This window comes from Neofelis nebulosa, chromosome 1 (assembly GCF_028018385.1).
Source record: "Neofelis nebulosa isolate mNeoNeb1 chromosome 1, mNeoNeb1.pri, whole genome shotgun sequence".
In the NCBI taxonomy this organism is placed as follows: Eukaryota; Metazoa; Chordata; class Mammalia; order Carnivora; family Felidae; genus Neofelis; species Neofelis nebulosa.
This window is the reverse complement of record NC_080782.1, coordinates 183,235,011-183,255,964: the sequence shown is the minus strand read 5'-3', so window position 1 is coordinate 183,255,964 and position 20,954 is coordinate 183,235,011. Positions and strand designations below refer to the sequence as shown.

The 20,954-nt window shown below is 36.7% G+C and overlaps 1 long non-coding RNA gene across 1 annotated transcript in view; it reads right to left on the bottom strand.

Annotated features, from left to right (window-relative positions):
• The window catches only part of LOC131483710 (uncharacterized), a 189,060-nt gene extending 181,701 nt beyond the window's left edge, over positions 1–7,359 (bottom strand). The window contains exon 1 of the long non-coding RNA XR_009247885.1: positions 6,956–7,359. This is a non-coding gene — a long non-coding RNA (uncharacterized LOC131483710). The remainder of the gene's footprint in view (positions 1–6,955) is intronic.
• Between the last annotated feature and the right edge of the window lie 13,595 nt (positions 7,360–20,954).

The window sequence follows — 20,954 nt, the reverse complement described above, 5'->3', positions numbered from 1 at the left end:
AAATATAATTCACATGCCATCAAGTTTGCCAATAAAGTGTAAAATTAGTTGGCTGTTAGGATATTTACAGAGTTGTGCAAGCATCACTACAATCTAATTTTAGAACATTATCATTTCCCCAACAGAAACACCAAACCCATTGGCAGTTTTCATCTTCCAGTCCTTCCACTTTTTTCTTTTTTTAAGAAATTTACCTACTCTTGACATTTCACACAAATTCAAGAAGCATACAATATGTGGCACTTTTGTCTGGCTTTTTCACTTAACATAATGTTTTTGAGGTTCATTCATGTTGTGACATGTACCACTACTCCATTTCATTTTACTGCCAAATAATATCCCATTCTACATATATACCAGCAGTTGGCTTAATCATTCATCATTGATGGACATTTAGATTGTTTCTGCTTTTTGACTATTATTTTTCTATGAACATTCATTTATATGTTTTTGTATGGATGGGCATATGCCTTCTACCTTTTGGGTACATAACTTGGAATAGAGTATCTGGGCTATATAATAACTTCATGTTTAACATACCGAGGAACTGTCAAACTACTAAGAAATAGTTTAGAAAACCATTTCTTATCATCCAGTTTGAATATATAAAAGAGCTTATAAATAGAATCTCTTGTGCTGGGCAGAGAATTCAGTAGTGAAAATTTGTCTGGTTCATTTTTCCCTCCTATAGAGAGTAGGCAAGGGAGTGTCCTCACTCAAGTTTCTCCACATGGGAAGGTCTTCTGGAGAAACCTCTGGAAAACTTTGTCTATATCTTATTAAACCTAGTGGATTCAGAATTGAGTACCTCTCTCTCTTTTGAAAAATTCTAAAGAGTGGCAGATAAAAAATGGAGATCCAGAAGAAGTCAAGTTGTGAAAAATAATTACAAACAGCCAACCAGAAACATGGCAAGTGTGCTAGAGTTCTGCATGTGAAGGGCTTTCTGTCAGTTATCTTTCTTCTTATCCCCTCCTTCTCTCCTCTCTATTTCACCTCAATCTTGGATTGAAGTTTTCTAAGAAAAGTTGTCTCAGAAAAAGAGAAGAAGGCAAAGGACAGCTATTAAACTGAACTGAACTCTTAAATTCTTCAAACTTTGGGTTATCTCTTACACCCAGGATGGTATGCAGGCTAGGAACATAGGTTGTGCTTGCCTTTTGTGACTAATGCCAAAACTGCAGGACTCACTTTACAGCACTTTGTCCCAATCTTCACTAAAACACCCCACATTTCTCTTTGATATCAGGCTGGATATTACTCTTAGTTGATATGAAAACATGCTGTTCTTCTCTCATTAAGCTGTAACTTATTGTAGCATATCTTGAGTTCCTGCTTACCTCCCTACATGATGAGGTAAACTAGAGGAAGCATAATGAGGTAGGAGAACATGGATATCCACTTCACGACTAGTTCTCCTAAACTTGCCACAGTGTTCAACACTCAACTGATGCTTAATAAGCATGCATTCTATGCATTAGTAATTAGACAGTGCATTGACCTCGGTATCAAAAGGCATAGGGTTAAATGAAAACTTTCTCCTTCAATTGCTTGATCACATTTTTTGGAACATACTTAACTGTTTTAGTCTTAGTGTTTTCATCAGCAAAATGACTGTTGTGCAAGATGAACATTAATGCTTTTCTTGTCAACTCTGATTAGAAGACTTAGTTGCAGCGTAACTATTTTTTAGGAAGTGCTCATCTACATTATAATTGTGTTGGAAGTGCCACAATATCAATTACCGAAGTCTTGATCAGATATTATTGATGTACATCATCATTTAATTTGTTTGTTCTATCTGGAATTATTGAAGAATATTTCCTTCTACTACATTTATTCCACCTAAATATTTAAGTATTTTCAAACAATTGTTTAATATTTATGTAGTTAATATATTTTCTGAGAGTTTCAAATATTATTTTTTCTTGATTTTATTTTATGAGATGAAAGTATAAAATTTTGGAATGTCTTTATTTGTTCTGATTTTTATCCTCTCTCAAATATCTCTGACTATTTTTGTTTTCCTTTGGCATTATTGAATGTACCCACAATAAAATCAGGGATTTAAGAAGTATTCATTTATCACGTGTGCTTTCTCATTCATTATTTTATAATAGATAACAATGCTTTTTGAACTCATGAATTTTTAATTTAAATATGAATATAGATTTTGCTATTTTGAATAGCTGAACCTGATGAATACTGATTTTATTATTACACAATGCAAGAAAATACACGGACTCTTGTTATCAGTATACAATTTATGTCAGATAATTTTCATATTTTGTACATTGTGGTTTATCATAATTTTAGATATGTATCTTTAAAAACATCAATGTCTTTACAATTTTGCCTGAGTATTAGAAAAAAATTGACTTAAAAATTACATTTATAAATATATGTTAGCTGTTTATGATAAAACTGAATTTCATTTATTTCACTGATCTAAGAATGTGCTGAATAAGTAAAACTTCATTAGATATATGTAGAAGTAAAATATAAAAGACATTCTGCAAGTTAGATAATATTAGTAAACTAATTATTTTCAAATATTTTAAAACCTGAAATATACATCCATGTCTCATATCAGAAAAATAAATATGCTTTGCAAGAAAATGATTTGGGAAAACAAAGGAGAAATGATCCAGATGTATCTGTGATAAATGGAGAGCTGTCCAGATCATAGCTTAACCTTGGGCACATTATACTCCTCAATCTAAGAGAGTCAAAGATCAAACATTAAGCTTACTCTCCCAGAGAAGTATATTGGTATTTGATAAGGACAAAGAGCAAGTTGTTCATTCTCTTCACTGAAAGATGATGGAAAAGAAACAAATTTTATCTAAGTTCTAGGTTAGAGCTATTTCTCATAAAATGAATTCATGTGATTCTGAGCTCCATTTAAAACCCCAGATTTCAAAACCTACCTGCCAATACCTGAAATACTCAAAAGAGATGGTTTGAAAATGCAGGCAATACATCAATGAACATATTAAACACTTGGAGACTGTGGGATGGAAATTAAAAAAAAAGAAAAAGAAAACGCAGAAAGGTGTTAGTCCTAGAAAGGGGAAGAGTGAATTCTGACAAAGTAGCAGACATATGTAGATAGCAGTGCAAGAAAGAACATTTTCTAGGGTTGCCTTTATATCCCTCTGCTTGAGCTAGACACTGCACCGGGTATAATTTTGTCACACAGCTGCAAAAAAATGTGTGCCTGTTTCCCTTAGTTTGTATGTACACGTGCACACACACACACACACACACACACACACCCCACTTTTTTCCCCTCCTTTTTATTTTTTTTTTTTCAACATTTTTTATTTATTTTTGGGACAGAGAGAGACAGAGCATGAACGGGGGAGGGGCAGAGAGAGAGGGAGACACAGAATCGGAAACAGGCTCCAGGCTCCGAGCCATCAGCCCAGAGCCTGACGCGGGGCTCAAACTCACGGACCGCGAGATCGTGACCTGGCTGAAGTCGGACGCTTAACCGACTGCGCCACCCAGGCGCCCCTTCCCCTCCTTTAAATAGACCTGATTGTATATATAAATAATCTTTTCCACATGAACTTGATCTATTAAGATATTACTACTTTAATGTCTCTTTAGCATTCCCTATTGCTCTACTCTTTGGTAGTTACTTTTTAAAATATATTTTATGCTACTGCAAGTTTAAAGTGATATACTATATCAATGGATCCCTCATGTTCTCCAAAGGTGAAAAACAATTAATGAATCTAGTTCATTAGTTAATTAGCATGACATTGAATTTTCCAGGATGCTTTTTCTTCTTTTGGATGAAAATGAATTCAAGTTCTATAGGGAAACATCAGCTCTCTCACAGTTAAAAGTAGGTAAAATGTGATGAGTTAAAAATGTATGTATTGTTTGAGCCAAACTTTATAGGTGTTCTTTCAGAGATCCACAAATGCAACATTGAGCTAGTAACCTGAAACATCGATCAAACAAGTAACACCCCTTTAACTCTTCTGGTATTATTTACCTCTAATATAAATTTTTTATATATTTCACAGTTGTAAACAAATTATATGCTGTCAGAAAGCAGAATATTGTGTAGAAAACTAAATTTCTGACACTCAAATGTCTTTAGTCTGACCTTGAAAGCATTTGTTAACTTTACTATGCCAGGTACTTGGAGCACTAGAAAAATTAATAATGTGATCTTCCCTGCACTGATAGGGTGATAATGCATTTATGCTTTGTCAGTGTAACAGTCTTTTCTCAGAATTTTGGTTGCTAGGGCTGTTGTGACATACTCTGCTTTGGCTCTGAAATAGGTTCTCTAATCCAATTTCCAAGAAGATAAATTGAAGCCAACATTCCTTGTTGGTTTTGATTCATCAATAGATTGATTGATTTAGTATTTATTTGGTACTGTTTTCCAGTGCAGAGCCCCAGTCATGTCCCCAGTAAGAAGTAACTGGGCACAGGAAGGCAAATTAACTCTTTCTGGTATTACATTTTCATGCCAACTGACTTTCGCTTCCAAAGGTAGATGTGCCCTGTGAGCCAACTGTAGTTAATCATAGCCTAAATTATGTTGGCAGGGTCAAATGTAAAATTCAAAGGTATTAAGAAGATATCCAGATGATATCTAACACAGAGAGATAGTGGCAGGTTCTAGAGAGCAGATAGCCTACAAATTATGTCACGTGTAAAGCTACAATATATTCACCAATAAAAAAGCTATATTCAAATAAATTTTTTGATGTTCATTTAAACAAGAAATTTAAAAAATAACAATTACTAAAGGTACCTCTTGATAGATTATAGCTTGAAGTCATATTTTAAAATACCTGTGCTCCATGAATGCTATGTGTCAAGCATTATTCTAAACATTCAAATACATTAATTGGTATATAATTTGGAAAACTCTTTACCTAATTACTGTCAATGACAATTTTCTTGCATCGCAGTGAAAAACAGTCCTTACCTATCAAATTGAATCATATTTACTGCCCATATGTCTTAAGAGAATGTATATGTAAAATAATTTAAGGAATGAATGAAGTATGAGGCTAGAAGCATACTTGACAAAACACCACTATTTCTCTTACTATAAGGTTCATATTAAAAATTCCTTTCAGCTTTGTAGCTTGAGGGAATAATTCCTACTTTTGTGTTTGTAAGATACAGTGAACACAGAGAAAACCTAAGTATGCAAAAATATACTAATTTGTTTATAAGTTCTTTTTTTGTGTTTAATCCCTAAAGTAGTGATGTACTGTAATCAGAGAAATTTCTTGTATTTTAAATGTTATCATACAAAAAACTCACTCTACTCCTCTACTATAGCTAATTCTAAGTTTCTCTAAATCTTTTTATCTGAAAGGAAAATATAACAGGATTTAGAAGGGAAATGGAATAGTGCATGCAGAGAAAAAATACTTTCAAAATATAATGCATTATTTCTCAAAATTAGCTGGCGATGCTTTAAAAATCAAACATTAAACCCATTCAGTTGCTTGCTAGTGGAGACAGATTCTATCCAATGTGGCAGCAAAACAGACAAGTATAACCTAATTTGAGTATGAATAGAAAATCTGTTAAAATGAAGTCTATTCTGTTACCAAAGTTCCTCTGGTATTCTGGAATGTTATAAAGTCTAATGAATAAGATTATTTTCCTGTACATAAAAAAAAATCAAAATGAGCCCTGATATTGCTAAAATGTCAGTAAGTACTATAAGTCACCTACAGGGATAAAACAATTTGTTTCATTTACATTTGAAACTTTTAAAGGATGATAGCCATAGTTATTCTTCACTGAAATGCATTCTTTATAAGACTTTGCTCTTTTGGACTAAACCCAAGGATATTGGTAATAAAACAAATTCATGCAGTCCAAGAACAGATTACAAAAACTTTAATACAGTCATATTCTAAATATCAATATAATATGAAAGAGTAACATACATTTAATGAGCAAGTAAATAAAAAATCCCTTATTTGTATTTTTTGTCAATAAACAAAACAACCTGAAATCCTTTCTTCCACTTTTTTAGTCATGTAATGGGTACAGTTAAATTGAATAAAAAGTTGGTACAAATTAATTACCTACCTCTCTCAAGGTTCCTTACACTTAAGCAAATATATGTTTTTCCAATAAACCTTTAAACAGTGTCCCAGCCTGATTTTAGAATCCATATATTTAACAAGTGAAATACTCTTTAATCTCCATAGTTCTATATTCTCCTTCACCTTAATGGATAGGTATTGCTAAGGGATGTTGTAAATCTTCAAATTACCCTATAGCCTGGCATACTATCCATTTTGCAGCACCTCATAATGTTCTGGTTGTGTTTAGTGTCATCATCATGACATAAAAGAAAAACCATAGTAAGAGGGGATTTGCCATCATTAATTAATAACCAACTATATGGGGGGAAATACGCAATACAACTGATCCTTAGCTGTGTTTATTTTTTTTTTTTTATGTTTTATTATTTATTTTTGAAAGTGAGAGAGAGCACGAGCAGGGGAGGGGTAGAGAGAGAGAGGGAGACACATAATCTGAAGTAGGCTCCAGGCTCTGAGCTGTCAGCACAGAGCCTGACATGGGGCTCAAACTCGAGAACACGAGATCATGACCTAAGCCAAAGTCGGACATTTAACCAACTGAGCCACCCAGGCGCCCCATTAGCTGTGCTTATTTTAACTTTTGTAAGTTAGTTACAGTATAATATATTTCATTGTCTAGGTTGCAGAGATTATGTGGATCTATATTGAACAAAACTCTTTTAATAACAGACCAGTCACTACGCTGATACAGTTTGCCTTCATTTCTTCTTGCTTTTGTCCGAAAAAGGAAAACAAAACAAAACTCTGATGTACACTTAATATAAGACAAAATTTTAAAAAAAACAAAATTGACTAGATAGAGTTTCTCTGTGATCTTTTTCATTTATGGTCAGAATAATATAGCTCACCTTTCATAGGAAGAACATTCACACACATCTCATAAAACTGTTATAGTTAAGTAAGTTCAGGTCTTCATGAGATCTGTCTTTTAACATTTCTTTTCTTATAGATGATCTATTTTGAGGGTTAAGCATTTGAAAATGTTCAAATTTAATATTTCATCCCCTAGAAATCATGATAAAATATTTTAATGTCCTGTAACGACGCCTGTAAGTACTAGATGCCTTCTTAGCCTTCACTGCTTATCTCACAAAATGTAAAGAGGAACAGTAACTCTCCAATCTTCAGATCACCAGGGGGTAAAGCAGGCAAACTTCTCACTTGTTTTCTTGTCTGATTGAGGTGTAATTTGCTTATAACAAATGTAAGTAAACAGCTCATTAAGCAACCACCAACCTGATCAAGTTATAGAACATTCTGATCACCCAGAACACGGCCTTTTAATCACTTTCCAATCAATCCCTTTCTCTGACCTCACAAGAGAACCACTGTTCTGAATTCTACCACCATAGCTTAACATTGTCTGTCCTGGAGTTATGAATATACGGTTTATGAGAATATCTGCTCTTTTTTATATATTTTCTTTCATTTTTATTACAATGTACCATTCAACTCTATGGATATACCACAGTCTGTTTCAAACACTGCTCATTTCAAACCATTGAAATGTTGTGAATATTGATTTCAGGGGCAAGGCAGAATATTTGTAAGACAAGGAGGAGGTTTGGTTGATAGCAGATGCTATGGTTGCCCCATTGTTTACCAGGGACTGAGGGGGATAAATAATTTTTGGTTTTTGTCTAGAGGAAGCAAATGCCTAACATACATCTGGAGAAAAGATTGGCTGCCTGAGGAAAATTTAGTCTTATATCTAATATGTGACTCTTAGATTTTAAAAATTACTACTAATTTTATGTAATAGCTTTACATGATATATTGATTATTTAACAGTACTTTTATGTATTTGATCAAGGAAAATGCTTTTTTGCCTTTCTTCTTTGATCCTTTAAAGTATATACAAGATAACTTTCCAACTCTTGCCTCTTTTGTTTACAATGACCGATAAATTAAAAATATCTCCAGACAGGCATTGAGATGGGAGTTCCGGAAGATGGCGGCATAGGAGGACGCTGGGCTCACCGCGCGTCCTGCTGATCACTTAGATTCCACCTACACCTGCCTAAAGAACCCAGAAAACCGCCAGAGGATTAGCAGAACGGAGTCTCCGGAGCCAAGCGCAGACGAGAGGCCCACGGAAGAGGGTAGGAAGGGCGGCGAGGCGGTGCGCGCTCCACGGACTGGCGGGAGGGAGCCGGGGCGGAGGGGCGGCTCGCCGGCCAAGCAGAGCCCCCGAGTCGGGCTGGCAAAAGCGGAGGGGCCGGACGGACTGTGTTCCGACAGCAAGCGCGACTTAGCGTCTGGGAGGTCAGAAGTTAACAGCTCTGCTCAGAAAGCGGGAAGGCTGGAGGACAAAGGGAGGGAGAGCTGCTGAGCCCCCGGACGGCAGAGCTCAGCTTGGCGGGGAACAAAGGCGCTCGCCAGCGCCATCTCCCCCGCCCATCCCCCAGCCAAAATCCCAAAGAGAACCAGTTCCTGCCAGGGAACTTGCTCGCTCGGCGCAAACACCCAACTCTGTGCTTCTGCGGAGCCAAACCTCCGGCAGCGGATCTGACTCCCTCCCGCTGCCACAGGGCCCCTCCTGAAGTGGATCACCTAAGGAGAAGTGAGCTAAGCCTGCCCCTCCCGCCCCCGTGCACCTTGCCTACCCACCCCAGCTAATACGCCAGCTCCCCAGCACCACAAGCCTGGCAGTGTGCAAGTAGACCAGACGGGCCACACCACCCCACAGTGAATCCCGCCCCTAGGAGAGGGGAAGAGAAGGCACACACCAGTCTGACTGTGGCCCCAGCGGTGGGCTGGGGGCAGACATCAGGTCGGACTGCGGCCCCGCCCACCAACTCCAGTTATACACCACAGCACGGGGGAAGTGCCCTACAGGTCCTCACCGCTCCAGGGACTATCCAAAATGACCAAACGGAAGAATTCCCCTCAGAAGAATCTCCAGGAAATAACAACAGCTAATGAACTGATCAAAACCGATTTAAATAATATAACAGAAAGTGAATTTAGAATAATAGTCATAAAATTAATCGCTGGGCTTGAAAACAGTATACAGGACAGCAGAGAATCTCTTGCTACAGAGATCAAGGGACTAAGGAACAGTCACGAGGAGCTGAAAAACGCTTTAAACGAAATGCAAAACAAAATGGAAACCACGACGGCTCGGATTGAAGAGGCAGAGGAGAGAATAGGTGAACTAGAAGATAAAGTTATGGAGAAAGAGGAAGCTGAAAGAAAGAGAGATAAAAAAATCCAGGAGTATGAGGGGAAAATTAGAGAACTAAGTGATACACTAAAAAGAAATAATATACGCATAATTGGTATCCCAGAGGAGGAAGAGAGAGGGAAAGGTGCTGAAGGGGTACTTGAAGAAATTATAGCTGAGAACTTCCCTGAACTGGGGAAGGAAAAAGGCATTGAAATCCAAGAGGCACAGAGAACTCCCTTCAGACGTAACTTGAATCGATCTTCTGCACGACATATCATAGTGAAACTGGCAAAATACAAGGATAAAGAGAAAATTCTGAAAGCAGCAAGGGATAAACGTGCCCTCACATATAAAGGGAGACCTATAAGACTCGTGACTGATCTCTCCTTTGAAACTTGGCAGGCCAGAAAGGCTTGGCACGATATCTTCAGTGTGCTAAACAGAAAAAATATGCAGCCGAGAATCCTTTATCCAGCAAGTCTGTCATTTAGAATAGAAGGAGAGATAAAGGTCTTCCCAAACAAACAAAAACTGAAGGAATTTGTCACCACGAAACCAGCCCTACAAGAGATCCTAAGGGGGATCCTGTGAGACAAAGTACCAGAGACATCACTACAAGCATAAAACATACAGACATCACAATGACTCTAAACCCGTATCTTTCTATAATAACACTGAATGTAAATGGATTAAATGCGCCAACCAAAAGACATAGGGTATCAGAATGGATAAAAAAACAAGACCCAACTATTTGCTGTCTACAAGAGACTCATTTTAGATCTGAGGACACCTTTAGATTGAGAGTGAGGGGATGGAGAACTATTTATCATGCTACTGGAAGCCAAAAGAAAGCTGGAGTAGCCATACTTATATCAGACAAACTAGACTTTAAATTAAAGGCTGTAACAAGAGATGAAGAAGGGCATTATATAATAATTACAGGGTCTATCCATCAGGAAGAGCTAACAATTATAAATGTCTATGCACCAAATACCGGAGCCCCCAGATATATAAAACAGTTACTCATAAACATAAGCAACCTTATTGATAAGAATGTGGTCATTGCAGGGGACTTTAACACACCACTTACAGAAATGGATAGATCATCTAGACACACAGTCAATAAGGAAACAAGGGCCCTGAATGATACATTGGATCAGATGGACTTGACAGATATATTTAGAACTCTGCATCCCAAAGCAACAGAATATACTTTCTTCTCGAGTGCACATGGAACATTCTCCAAGATAGATCATATACTGGGTCACAAAACAGCCCTTCATAAGTTTACAAGAATTGAAATTATACCATGCATACTTTCAGACCACAATGCTATGAAGCTTGAAATCAACCACAGGAAAAAGTCTGGAAAACCTCCAAAAGCATGGAGGTTAAAGAACACCCTACTAACGAATGAGTGGGTCAACCAGGCAATTAGAGAAGAAATTAAAAAATACATGGAAACAAACGAAAATGAAAATACAACAATCCAAACGCTTTGGGACGCAGCGAAGGCAGTCCTGAGAGGAAAATACATTGCAATCCAGGCCTATCTCAAGAAACAAGAAAAATCCCAAATACAAAATCTAACAGCACACCTAAAGGAAATAGAAGCAGAACAGCAAAGGCAGCCTAAACCCAGCAGAAGAAGAGAAATCATAAAGATCAGAGCAGAAATAAACAATATAGAATCTAAAAAAACTGTAGAGCAGATCAACGAAACCAAGAGTTGGTTTTTTGAAAAAATAAACAAAATTGACAAACCTCTAGCCAGGCTTCTCAAAAAGAAAAGGGAGATGACCCAAATAGATAAAATCATGAATGAAAATGGAAATATTACAACCAATCCCTCAGAGATACAAACAATTATCAGGGAATACTATGAAAAATTATATGCCAACAAATTGGACAACCTGGAAGAAATGGACAAATTCCTAAACACCCACACTCTTCCAAAACTCAATCAGGAGGAAATAGAAAGCTTGAACAGACCCATAACCAGCGAAGAAATTGAATCGGTTATCAAAAATCTCCCAACAAATAAGAGTCCAGGACCAGATGGCTTCCCAGGGGAGTTCTACCAGACGTTTAAAGCAGAGATAATACCTATCCTTCTCAAGCTATTCCAAGAAATAGAAAGGGAAGGAAAACTTCCAGACTCATTCTATGAAGCCAGTATTACTTTGATTCCTAAACCTGACAGAGACCCAGTAAAAAAAGAGAACTACAGGCCAATATCCCTGATGAATATGGATGCAAAAATTCTCAATAAGATACTAGCAAATCGAATTCAACAGCATATAAAAAGAATTATTCACCATGATCAAGTGGGATTCATTCCTGGGATGCAGGGCTGGTTCAACATTCGCAAATCGATCAACGTGATACATCACATTAACAAAAAAAAAGAGAAGAACCATATGATCCTGTCAATCGATGCAGAAAAGGCCTTTGACAAAATCCAGCACCCTTTCTTAATAAAAACCCTTGAGAAAGTCGGGATAGAAGGAACATACTTAAAGATCATAAAAGCCATTTATGAAAAGCCCACAGCTAACATCATCCTCAATGGGGAAAAACTGAGAGCTTTTTCCCTGAGATCAGGAACACGACAGGGATGCCCACTCTCACCGCTGCTGTTTAATATAGTGCTGGAAGTTCTAGCATCAGCAATCAGACAACAAAAGGAAATCAAAGGCATCCAAATTGGCAAAGATGAAGTCAAGCTTTCGCTTTTTGCAGATGACATGATATTATACATGGAAAATCCGATAGACTCCACCAAAAGTCTGCTAGAACTGATACATGAATTCAGCAAAGTTGCCGGATACAAAATCAATGTACAGAAATCAGTTGCATTCTTATACACGAACAATGAAGCAACAGAAAGACAAATAAAGAAACTGATCCCATTCACAATTGCACCAAGAAGCATAAAATACCTAGGAATAAATCTAACCAAAGATGTAAAAGATTTGTATGCTGAAAACTATAGAAAGCTTATGCAGGTAATTGAAGAAGATATAAAGAAATGGAAAGACATTCCCTGCTCATGGATTGGAAGAATAAATATTGTCAAAATGTCAATACTACCCAAAGCTATCTACACATTCAATGCAATCCCAATCAAAATTGCACCAGCATTCTTCTCGAAACTAGAACAAGCAATCCTAAAATTCATATGGAACCACAAAAGGCCCCGAATAGCCAAAGTAATTTTGAAGAAGAAGACCAAAGCAGGAGGCATCACAATCCCAGACTTTAGCATCTACTACAAAGCTGTCATCATGAAGACAGCATGGTATTGGCATAAAAACAGACACATAGACCAATGGAATCGAATAGAAACCCCAGAACTAGACCCACAAACGTATGGCCAACTCATTTTTGACAAAGCAGGAAAGAACATCCAATGGAAAAAAGACAGTCTCTTTAACAAATGGTGCTGGGAGAACTGGACAGCAACATGCAGAAGGTTGAAACTAGACCACTTTCTCACACCATTCACAAAAATAAACTCAAAATGGATAAAGGACCTGAATGTGAGACAGGAAACCATCAAAACCTTAGAGGAGAAAGCAGGAAAAGACCTCTCTGACCTCAGCCGTAGCAATCTCTTACTCGGCACATCCCCAAAGGCAAGGGAATTAAAAGCAAAAGTGAATTACTGGGACCTTATGAAGATAAAAAGCTTCTGCACAGCAAAGGAAACAACCAACAAAACTAAAAGGCAACCAACGGAATGGGAAAAGATATTTGCAAATGACACATCGGACAAAGGGCTAGTATCCAAAATCTATAAAGAGCTCATCAAACTCCACACCCGAAAAACAAATAACCCAGTGAAGAAATGGGCAGAAAACATGAATAGACACTTCTCTAAAGAAGACATCCGGATGGCCAACAGGTACATGAAAAGATGTTCAACGTCGCTCCTCATCAGGGAAATACAAATCAAAACCACACTCAGATACCACCTCACGCCAGTCAGAGTGGCCAAAATGAACAAATCAGGAGACTATAGATGCTGGAGAGGATGTGGAGAGATGGGAACCCTCTTGCACTGTTGGTGGGAATGCAAATTGGTGCAGCCGCTCTGGAAAGCAGTGTGGAGGTTCCTCAGAAAATTAAAAATAGACCTACCCTATGACCCAGCAATAGCACTGCTAGGAATTTATCCAAGGGATACAGGAGTACTGATGCATAGGGGCACTTGTACCCCAATGTTTATAGCAGCACTCTCAACAATCGCCAAATTATGGAAAGAGCCTAAATGTCCATCAACTGATGAATGGATAATGAAATTGTGGTTTATATACACAATGGAATACTACGTGGCAATGAGAAAGAATGAAATATGGCCTTTTGTAGCAACGTGGATGGAACTGGAGAGTTTGATGCTAAGTGAAATAAGCCATACAGAGAAAGACAGATACCATATGGTTTCACTCTTATGTGGATCCTGAGAAACGTAACAGAAACCCATGGGGGAGGGGAAGGGAAAAAAAAAAAAAAGAGGTTAGAGTGGGAGAGAGCCAAAGCATAAGAGACTATTAAAAACTGAGAACAAACTGAGGGTTGATGGGGGGTGGGAGGGAGGGCAGGGTGGGTGATGGGTATTGAGGAGGGCACCTTTTGGGATGAGCACTGGGTGTTGTATGGAAACCAATTTGACAGTAAATTTCATATATTAAAAAAAGAAAAAAAAAAAAAAAGAAAAAAAAAAAAAACATCTCCAGACATAAAATTGGGACTGATTGATTAACCTACGCACATTATTAAGCAATTGCAGAAAAGTATTTTGGATCGTGAAATACATTCTGCACAAAATAGTGTATTAAAAGCCTAATTTTAGTAAGTAAATTAATGGCATTGACAACATACCACTGGTTTATTCTAGGAAGATTGCCTGCTATTTTGCTTCTGCTATAATGTGTCTTAAGGATGTATTATTGTCTCTTAAATTGTATAGGTTTTTAGAAACACCATAATGAAGATATGCCTCTCTCATATGTGTATTTATTGATATAATGAAGGAAGGCATTATGATCTAAACAAATATCTATATACTTTATAAAATCTATGAGCCATATTAGGGTAAATTAAACAAATATTTAAGTAAAAATAATGATGCAAAAATTTCAGAACAGCCTAGAAGTGTCCTGGAGTCTAATATATTTTCAATCATTGTGGGTTTTTTTAATCAGCATTTTAGCCATTTATATTGAATGTAATTTTCTAGTCTCCAATAAAAAGGGCTATGTTTATTCAAATACATAGTAAGACATAAGAGATTTATTGTGGAGAAGAAATCATTCCTTTTTTTCCCTTTCTTTCTTTATTTTTTTATTTAGAGAAAGAGAATGGGTGTGAGCAGGGGAGAGGGGCAGGAGGAGAGGGAGAGAGAGAGAGAGAGAGAGAGAAGAGAGAGAGAGTGAGAGAGAGAGAGAGAGAGAGAGAGAGAGAGAGAGAGAGAATCTTAGCAGGTTCCACACTCAGCACAGAGCCCGGCACAGGGCTTGATCCCATGGTATCATGACCTGACCCAAAACCAGGAGTTGGACGCTCAACCAAATAAGCTACCCTGGTGCCCATAAGAAATAATTTCTATTTCATGTAAAGTATAAGGTTGTTGGAACAGCAAGTTGTTTCTATTTGTAAGAAAGACATATTCCTCAACATCACAGTCCTGAAAGGTATCTGATGAGTATTAATAACACACCATTTACACTATAGGTACTATGCCTTGTGATAATATTAAAAAAAACATGAGTATACCCTTAAAATTATTTTATGAACATATAGAGTGTAGAATATATATACATATATGGCTATATTGTGTTTATGATTGCTCATTAATTCTTTCAGCAAATATTAAGCACATATTATATGCTAGACTCTATTCTAGGCACTGGAAATACAACAGTGAGAAAGCAATAGACCAAACACAAATAAATATGTGTGTTAAGTAGTGATATGAATTATGGAACAAATTTTTTGAACAAAATCAGAGACATAGGAAGAGCCTGGGGTGAGGGGATGTTTTTTCTTTCTAGACGGTAGTGAAGAAGGCCTCCTGAATAAGTGATTTGTAAGCAATGAACTTGAAGACAGTATGTGAGCAAGCATATATTCCAGGAAATAGTTATCCAGGTAGATGGTGTAACAAGTTCAAAGTCTCTGTGGCAGAAACAAGTTTGACATACTTAGGGACAGCAAGAGGTGGAATGAACAAAGAGGAAGATTGAGACTAAAAATAATGAGTGAGGGGAACAGTGAGAGGAAATGAAAAATTATCAGACATCTCAGTGCAAAAGGTGAGTAGGTTATTATACGTGGGTTCTGAAATTTAAGGGACAAGTCTGTACTGCAAATCAAAAGTTGACATTCATTATCATAGATAGAATTGAAATTAAAAGTCTTGAAAGTGGATAAGATCACCAAAGAAGGAAAAATAGAAAGGAGATGCCCAATAACTGAATCATGGTTCAGAGATACACTAAAAACATGGAGAGGATTAAAGCTGAAGGTGTGAAAGACACACACTAGGGACTGAAGCTTAGCTAGAGAATGAGCAACCCCTCAAACCCACGGCCTGAAAGGAATCAAGCCAGAAAAATAAGTACCTTAAGTATGTCTCCCCCCCACTCCAATCTCCCCCTATTTCATTCCATGAGTTGATCCCAGTAGGAAACCAGAAAGCAGGCAGCTCAGATAAAGCAACCCACAGAGGCTAATCTTCTGTGACAGATCAAGGAGAAACAAGAGAATAATGAATCTGTAGGGGGAAAGAGAGAGTATTATCTCACACATATGGCATGAAGAGTAAGTTGGATTTAACCAGTTGGCGATGATTCTAGAAAGTATGGTGGGGGGGAGAAAGGACAAGGAAATTGAAGAAATGCACAAGAAAGCCATAATAATAGTAATGCAATATGCACTCTGGGAAAGAAAGTAGGGAAAAGGGGAGAGAGATAGTTCAACAAAGTAGGAACAATAGATTTTAGGTACTGGGATAGTTGAAGAATAGCTGGAGTCAGATTACTATACAAAGTTATGGAACAAGGTTAGGAAAGAAAGGAAATGGTGATAAGAGAGGATGGCACCCATCCTGGCTAAGGTCTATTGTATGATCATGCAACTATGTGGCTGAGGCAGACTGGAGAACAAAATAATTAGAGGAATTATTATAAAAATAATAGTATATAATTATACTACAATACACTTACATAATGATATATATTATTATAATGGTATATGATAATAACAATATGTATCATTATATAACTATACTATAATAAAATTATATTTCAATTCTAAGACCATGAAATTTCCAAGCTAGGAGAACTCAAAGTACTGAAATTTTCAGCTATGTGAAAAGTGGAATTACGATGAATTAGGGAGTTATATTAGAATGAGTCAATTGTATGGGGCTCCTAGGTGTCTCAATTGGTTGAGACACTGACTTTGGCTCAGCTCATGATCTCACAGTTTGTGAGTTTGAGCCCCGCATTGGGCTCTGTGCTGACAGCTTAGAGCCTGGAGCCTGCTTCTGATTCTGTGTCTCCCTCTCTCTCTGCCCCTCCTCCACTCATGCTCTGACTCTCTCTCAGACACACAAATAAACATTAAAAGAGAGAGAGAGAGAGAGAGAGAGAGAGAGAGAGAGAGAGAGAGAGAGAGAATGAGCCACTTGTCAACATCTTTGTGAAAAAAAAAAAAAGTTTTGTGTCAATTAGTACAAAAAGGTGATGTGAGAATAATAGGAGAAACAAAGCCTAGAGATTATGCTGCAGTTGGAGTGATTCCAGAGACTATGGCTGAAAGTTTTTGTGGAGTTCATGAGGAGTGGACTGTGAGGTGGAATATGGGATTTAGAGACTGAAAGGGGGTAACACACTTGGGTTTGGGGCACCTTATGGTGAATGACACAACACAAAGATTTAGATCTGGGCAGGTTTAGTGAAAATTATGTCAGCCATTTTGTTGAGGTGAGGCTACGAGCCTGGGTTTGGAGAGAGAGAGAGAGAGAGAGAACTTCATCTTGTCAAGAACCTGAAATGATCTTTACTCTTTCTCATGTTAATGTGGAAGCCAAGATTAGTGGTATATGATTAAGAAGTAGCTAATTATTTACCTCTTTATTAATACTTGTTTGTATGTATTCCTATAACTCTTTTTATAATTATTTCATATAAGCAAAAGGAAGAAAATAAATAGTGTCAAACTGTCAGACTAGAAGATGCTGTATTATTTGGGGTTTTATTTTGAGTGTTTTGCTTAGGAATATTTGCTACATCAGAAATATTTTTCACTATTTGGTGACTTTTTTATATATGATAGTTTTGAATAATAATTAAATATTAGAACAATCTGGCACCTACTGCTAATGTGATTGTCTTTGAAAAGAAAGGCAAGTCAGGAATAGACAGATTTCTTGTGGGTAGAAATTAATAGCAAGGAATCTCTTTTAACAGTGGGAGCCTTGGGGAAGTAAGGAAAGATCTCTGTCTCCTTGATATTCTGAGTCCTGAACAGACACTTTTAATTTTCTTAGAATAAGCCTAGGGAAAACCTAAGAGCAATGAAGTCCTGTCATGGACCAGGATAGCTCACCAAGATCTTATCTGTCAGCAGCCATATCCATCCTGAAGAATGGATGCCTAGACATTGAGAACATATACTCTGGGAACATGAACAGGAATTTGGGAATATAGACTATGTAACCTGCTTTGGAAGCAATGGAAGATAGGATTGCAGTGGGGTGGGTAGTTGATCCCAGGTCCATTTATGATAACAAAAACAATCAGTATTTTTCTAATTTTGATGTATTATTTTTGGATTGTGTACGTTGACGAAAAAAAAGACTTGGATAAACTAGTCTAGAAGCCATTCTACATCTGGCTACTCGCTCCTGATTCTCTGTTCCTATTAGGTATTTTTTTGAGGGAGAGGTGTGAAGAGGAGGGAATGTTTGGAACACCACTGATTGGACTTCTGTCTGTCTGTCCATGTAGGCTTGGAACAGATGACTGTTGCAATTATAAATTTGTTCTGTTATTGTTCTTTTTCTTTCTCTCTAATTGCACTCCAAGCAAAAATGTACTGTGGTCTACTTGCTAGGAAAATAATTTTAGTAGCCGCAGAATCTCAGCGTCTCTTCCAATCTTGCTCAAACATCTTGGGGTAATAAGTACGTTGACAAAAGAAGGAAACATGATTAGATTTGATTCTATGTCTTTTATTACACAATTAATATTTTTTATATTACCCAAGTTGACTTTTATTTACAGCTTTTTTTTTTTAACATTTATTCATTTTTGAGAGACAGAGCATAATCAGGGGAGGGGCAGAGAGAGACACAGAATCAAAAGCATGCTCCAGGCTCCGAGCTGTCAGCACAGAGCCCAACCCGGAGACTGAACTCACAAACCATGAGATCATGACCTGAGCCAAAGTCAGATGCTAACCTGACTGAGCCACGCAGGTGCCCCATATAACACACATTTTTAACAAAAATTACCCCAAACGTATAGGCCTAAATTACATAATGCTCATTAACATTGGTTTGAAATGATGTAAATAGGCAAACAGATTCACATAATGATGAAACCCGCAGTTTCCTTAAATTCATAATATGATGTAGATCCATTTTATTTCAAAATGATTATTCTCTTTAATAATTAAATAAAAAAGGTTTGTTTTCAAAAGCTATATTATGAAAAATATGATATAGCAAATCATTTATTTTGATTAAAATGGCCTATTATATAGAACATTAAAGATAAAATTTGATTTGATATATGCACCCTCATTTTGAAAAGTCTATTGTGAAGCGCTATATCTCTTGGTTTGACATTTTTCTGCACTTGAAGAAATAACAAAGGTTAGAGGCATTTTTTGTTATCACTGGGAAAAGTCACTGCTTAGTCACTGACCTTGGAAAATGCAGGAAAGATAAATAAATTTAATATAAAACTGCATTTTCTAACATAAACTAAGGCAAAATCTCATTATATAAAATTTTTAATCAAATTCCATTTAATATTTAAAAGTCATAAACACAAATTGTTAGATTTTCATGGGACTTACATGAAAATGTGCAAGTTTAGGGGCACCTGGCTCAACCAACAGTCGTTTGAGTGTCAGACTCTGGACTGCAGCTCAGGTCATGATCTCACGATTGGTTTCTTTCAATTGAGCTCTGCCTTAGGCTCTGGGCTGACAGTGCAGAGCCTATGTGGAATCCTCTCTCCCTCTCTCTCTGCCCCTCCCTTGCTGTCTCCCTCTCTTTCTCTCAAAATAAATAAACATTTAAAAAAGTAAATATATATGGTTAATGGCAATAATAAATTATTCTACCCAGCCAAACTGTTTTTTCTTGCAAATTCTTCCTTTAACCTTCATGAAAATCTGTCCTAAATTTCAGTATATATGCACATAGGTACAGACGTGGCCACTTAAGTGTTTCTCAGTATGTCCTGTTCAATGCCACTATATTCACCTTGATCCAAATTAGCATATTAATATATTATGCATATGATACTATTAACTTATATTTGTGTGTGTTTATAGATAGAGGAATTGGTTCACATAATTACTGGGGCTGGCAAGTATGAAATCCATCAGGCAAGCTGGAAACTCAGGAAGATTTCTATGCTGAAGGCTTGAGGAAAATTTTCTTCCTTCCTGAGAAACCTCCAATTGTACTCTTAAGGTCTTCATCCCATTGAATGGGGCTCACCTACATCCTCCAGGGTAATTTACTTAAAATGAACTGATTTTTCATCTCTGATTTTTTATCATTTCTACAAAAATCCTTCATAGCAATAAATAGACTAGTGTTCAATCAAACATCCAGACAACATACCCCAGCAAAGTCGATCTTTGATATTAACCATGACTTATGCTCTATATAAATTATTTTAAACATACTTTCCCTAACCATCCTTAAGACTTTTATTTAGTTATACATTGCATTTTCCAGTTACTCAAAAATATTTTAAACATAGAGAAAGGAAAGGAAAGTATAGGATTATCCAAATGTAAGCTTGATAGTTGTATAAAATGTTACATTATGTAGAAGTCAGTTTTTAAGAGTTGAATTCTGCATTGCATTTCATCCCCGTATTTAGGGAAAGGTAAAAAAAAATGCCTTCTAAGAGAAGATTTCAGCCTATTATAAAATATTTGACATTCACTATTAAAATCCTTAATTTCTTTTGATTTTTATTGCTCTAATTTATTGTACTATACTCATTGTAAGCCATTTCTCTCCCTCTCTCTCTCTCTCTCTCTCTCTCTCTCTCTCTATATATATATATATATATATATATATATATACATATATATATATAATTTGGATTTAGTTTATAAAATTAATCGAATAGAAATTAACTGCTTCTCATGTAGAAATACAATCCAAATTTCAAAGCCATCGCCACAAAATTTTTTAGGAAAGCCTTTTCTTAATCAAACAGTACCTTTATATAGAGTTCATGAAGTTCATGAAGAACACACACATCCAGAAACACACACTAAAATGGAATTTGTTACACACGCTAATATGGAAATTGTTATACACGCACATACACAAAGAAACACACATGGAATAGAAGTTATTAGAATGCTTGGCAATTGTTCTAGTTTCACTTGGCTTTAGGTGTTATAACAAAATA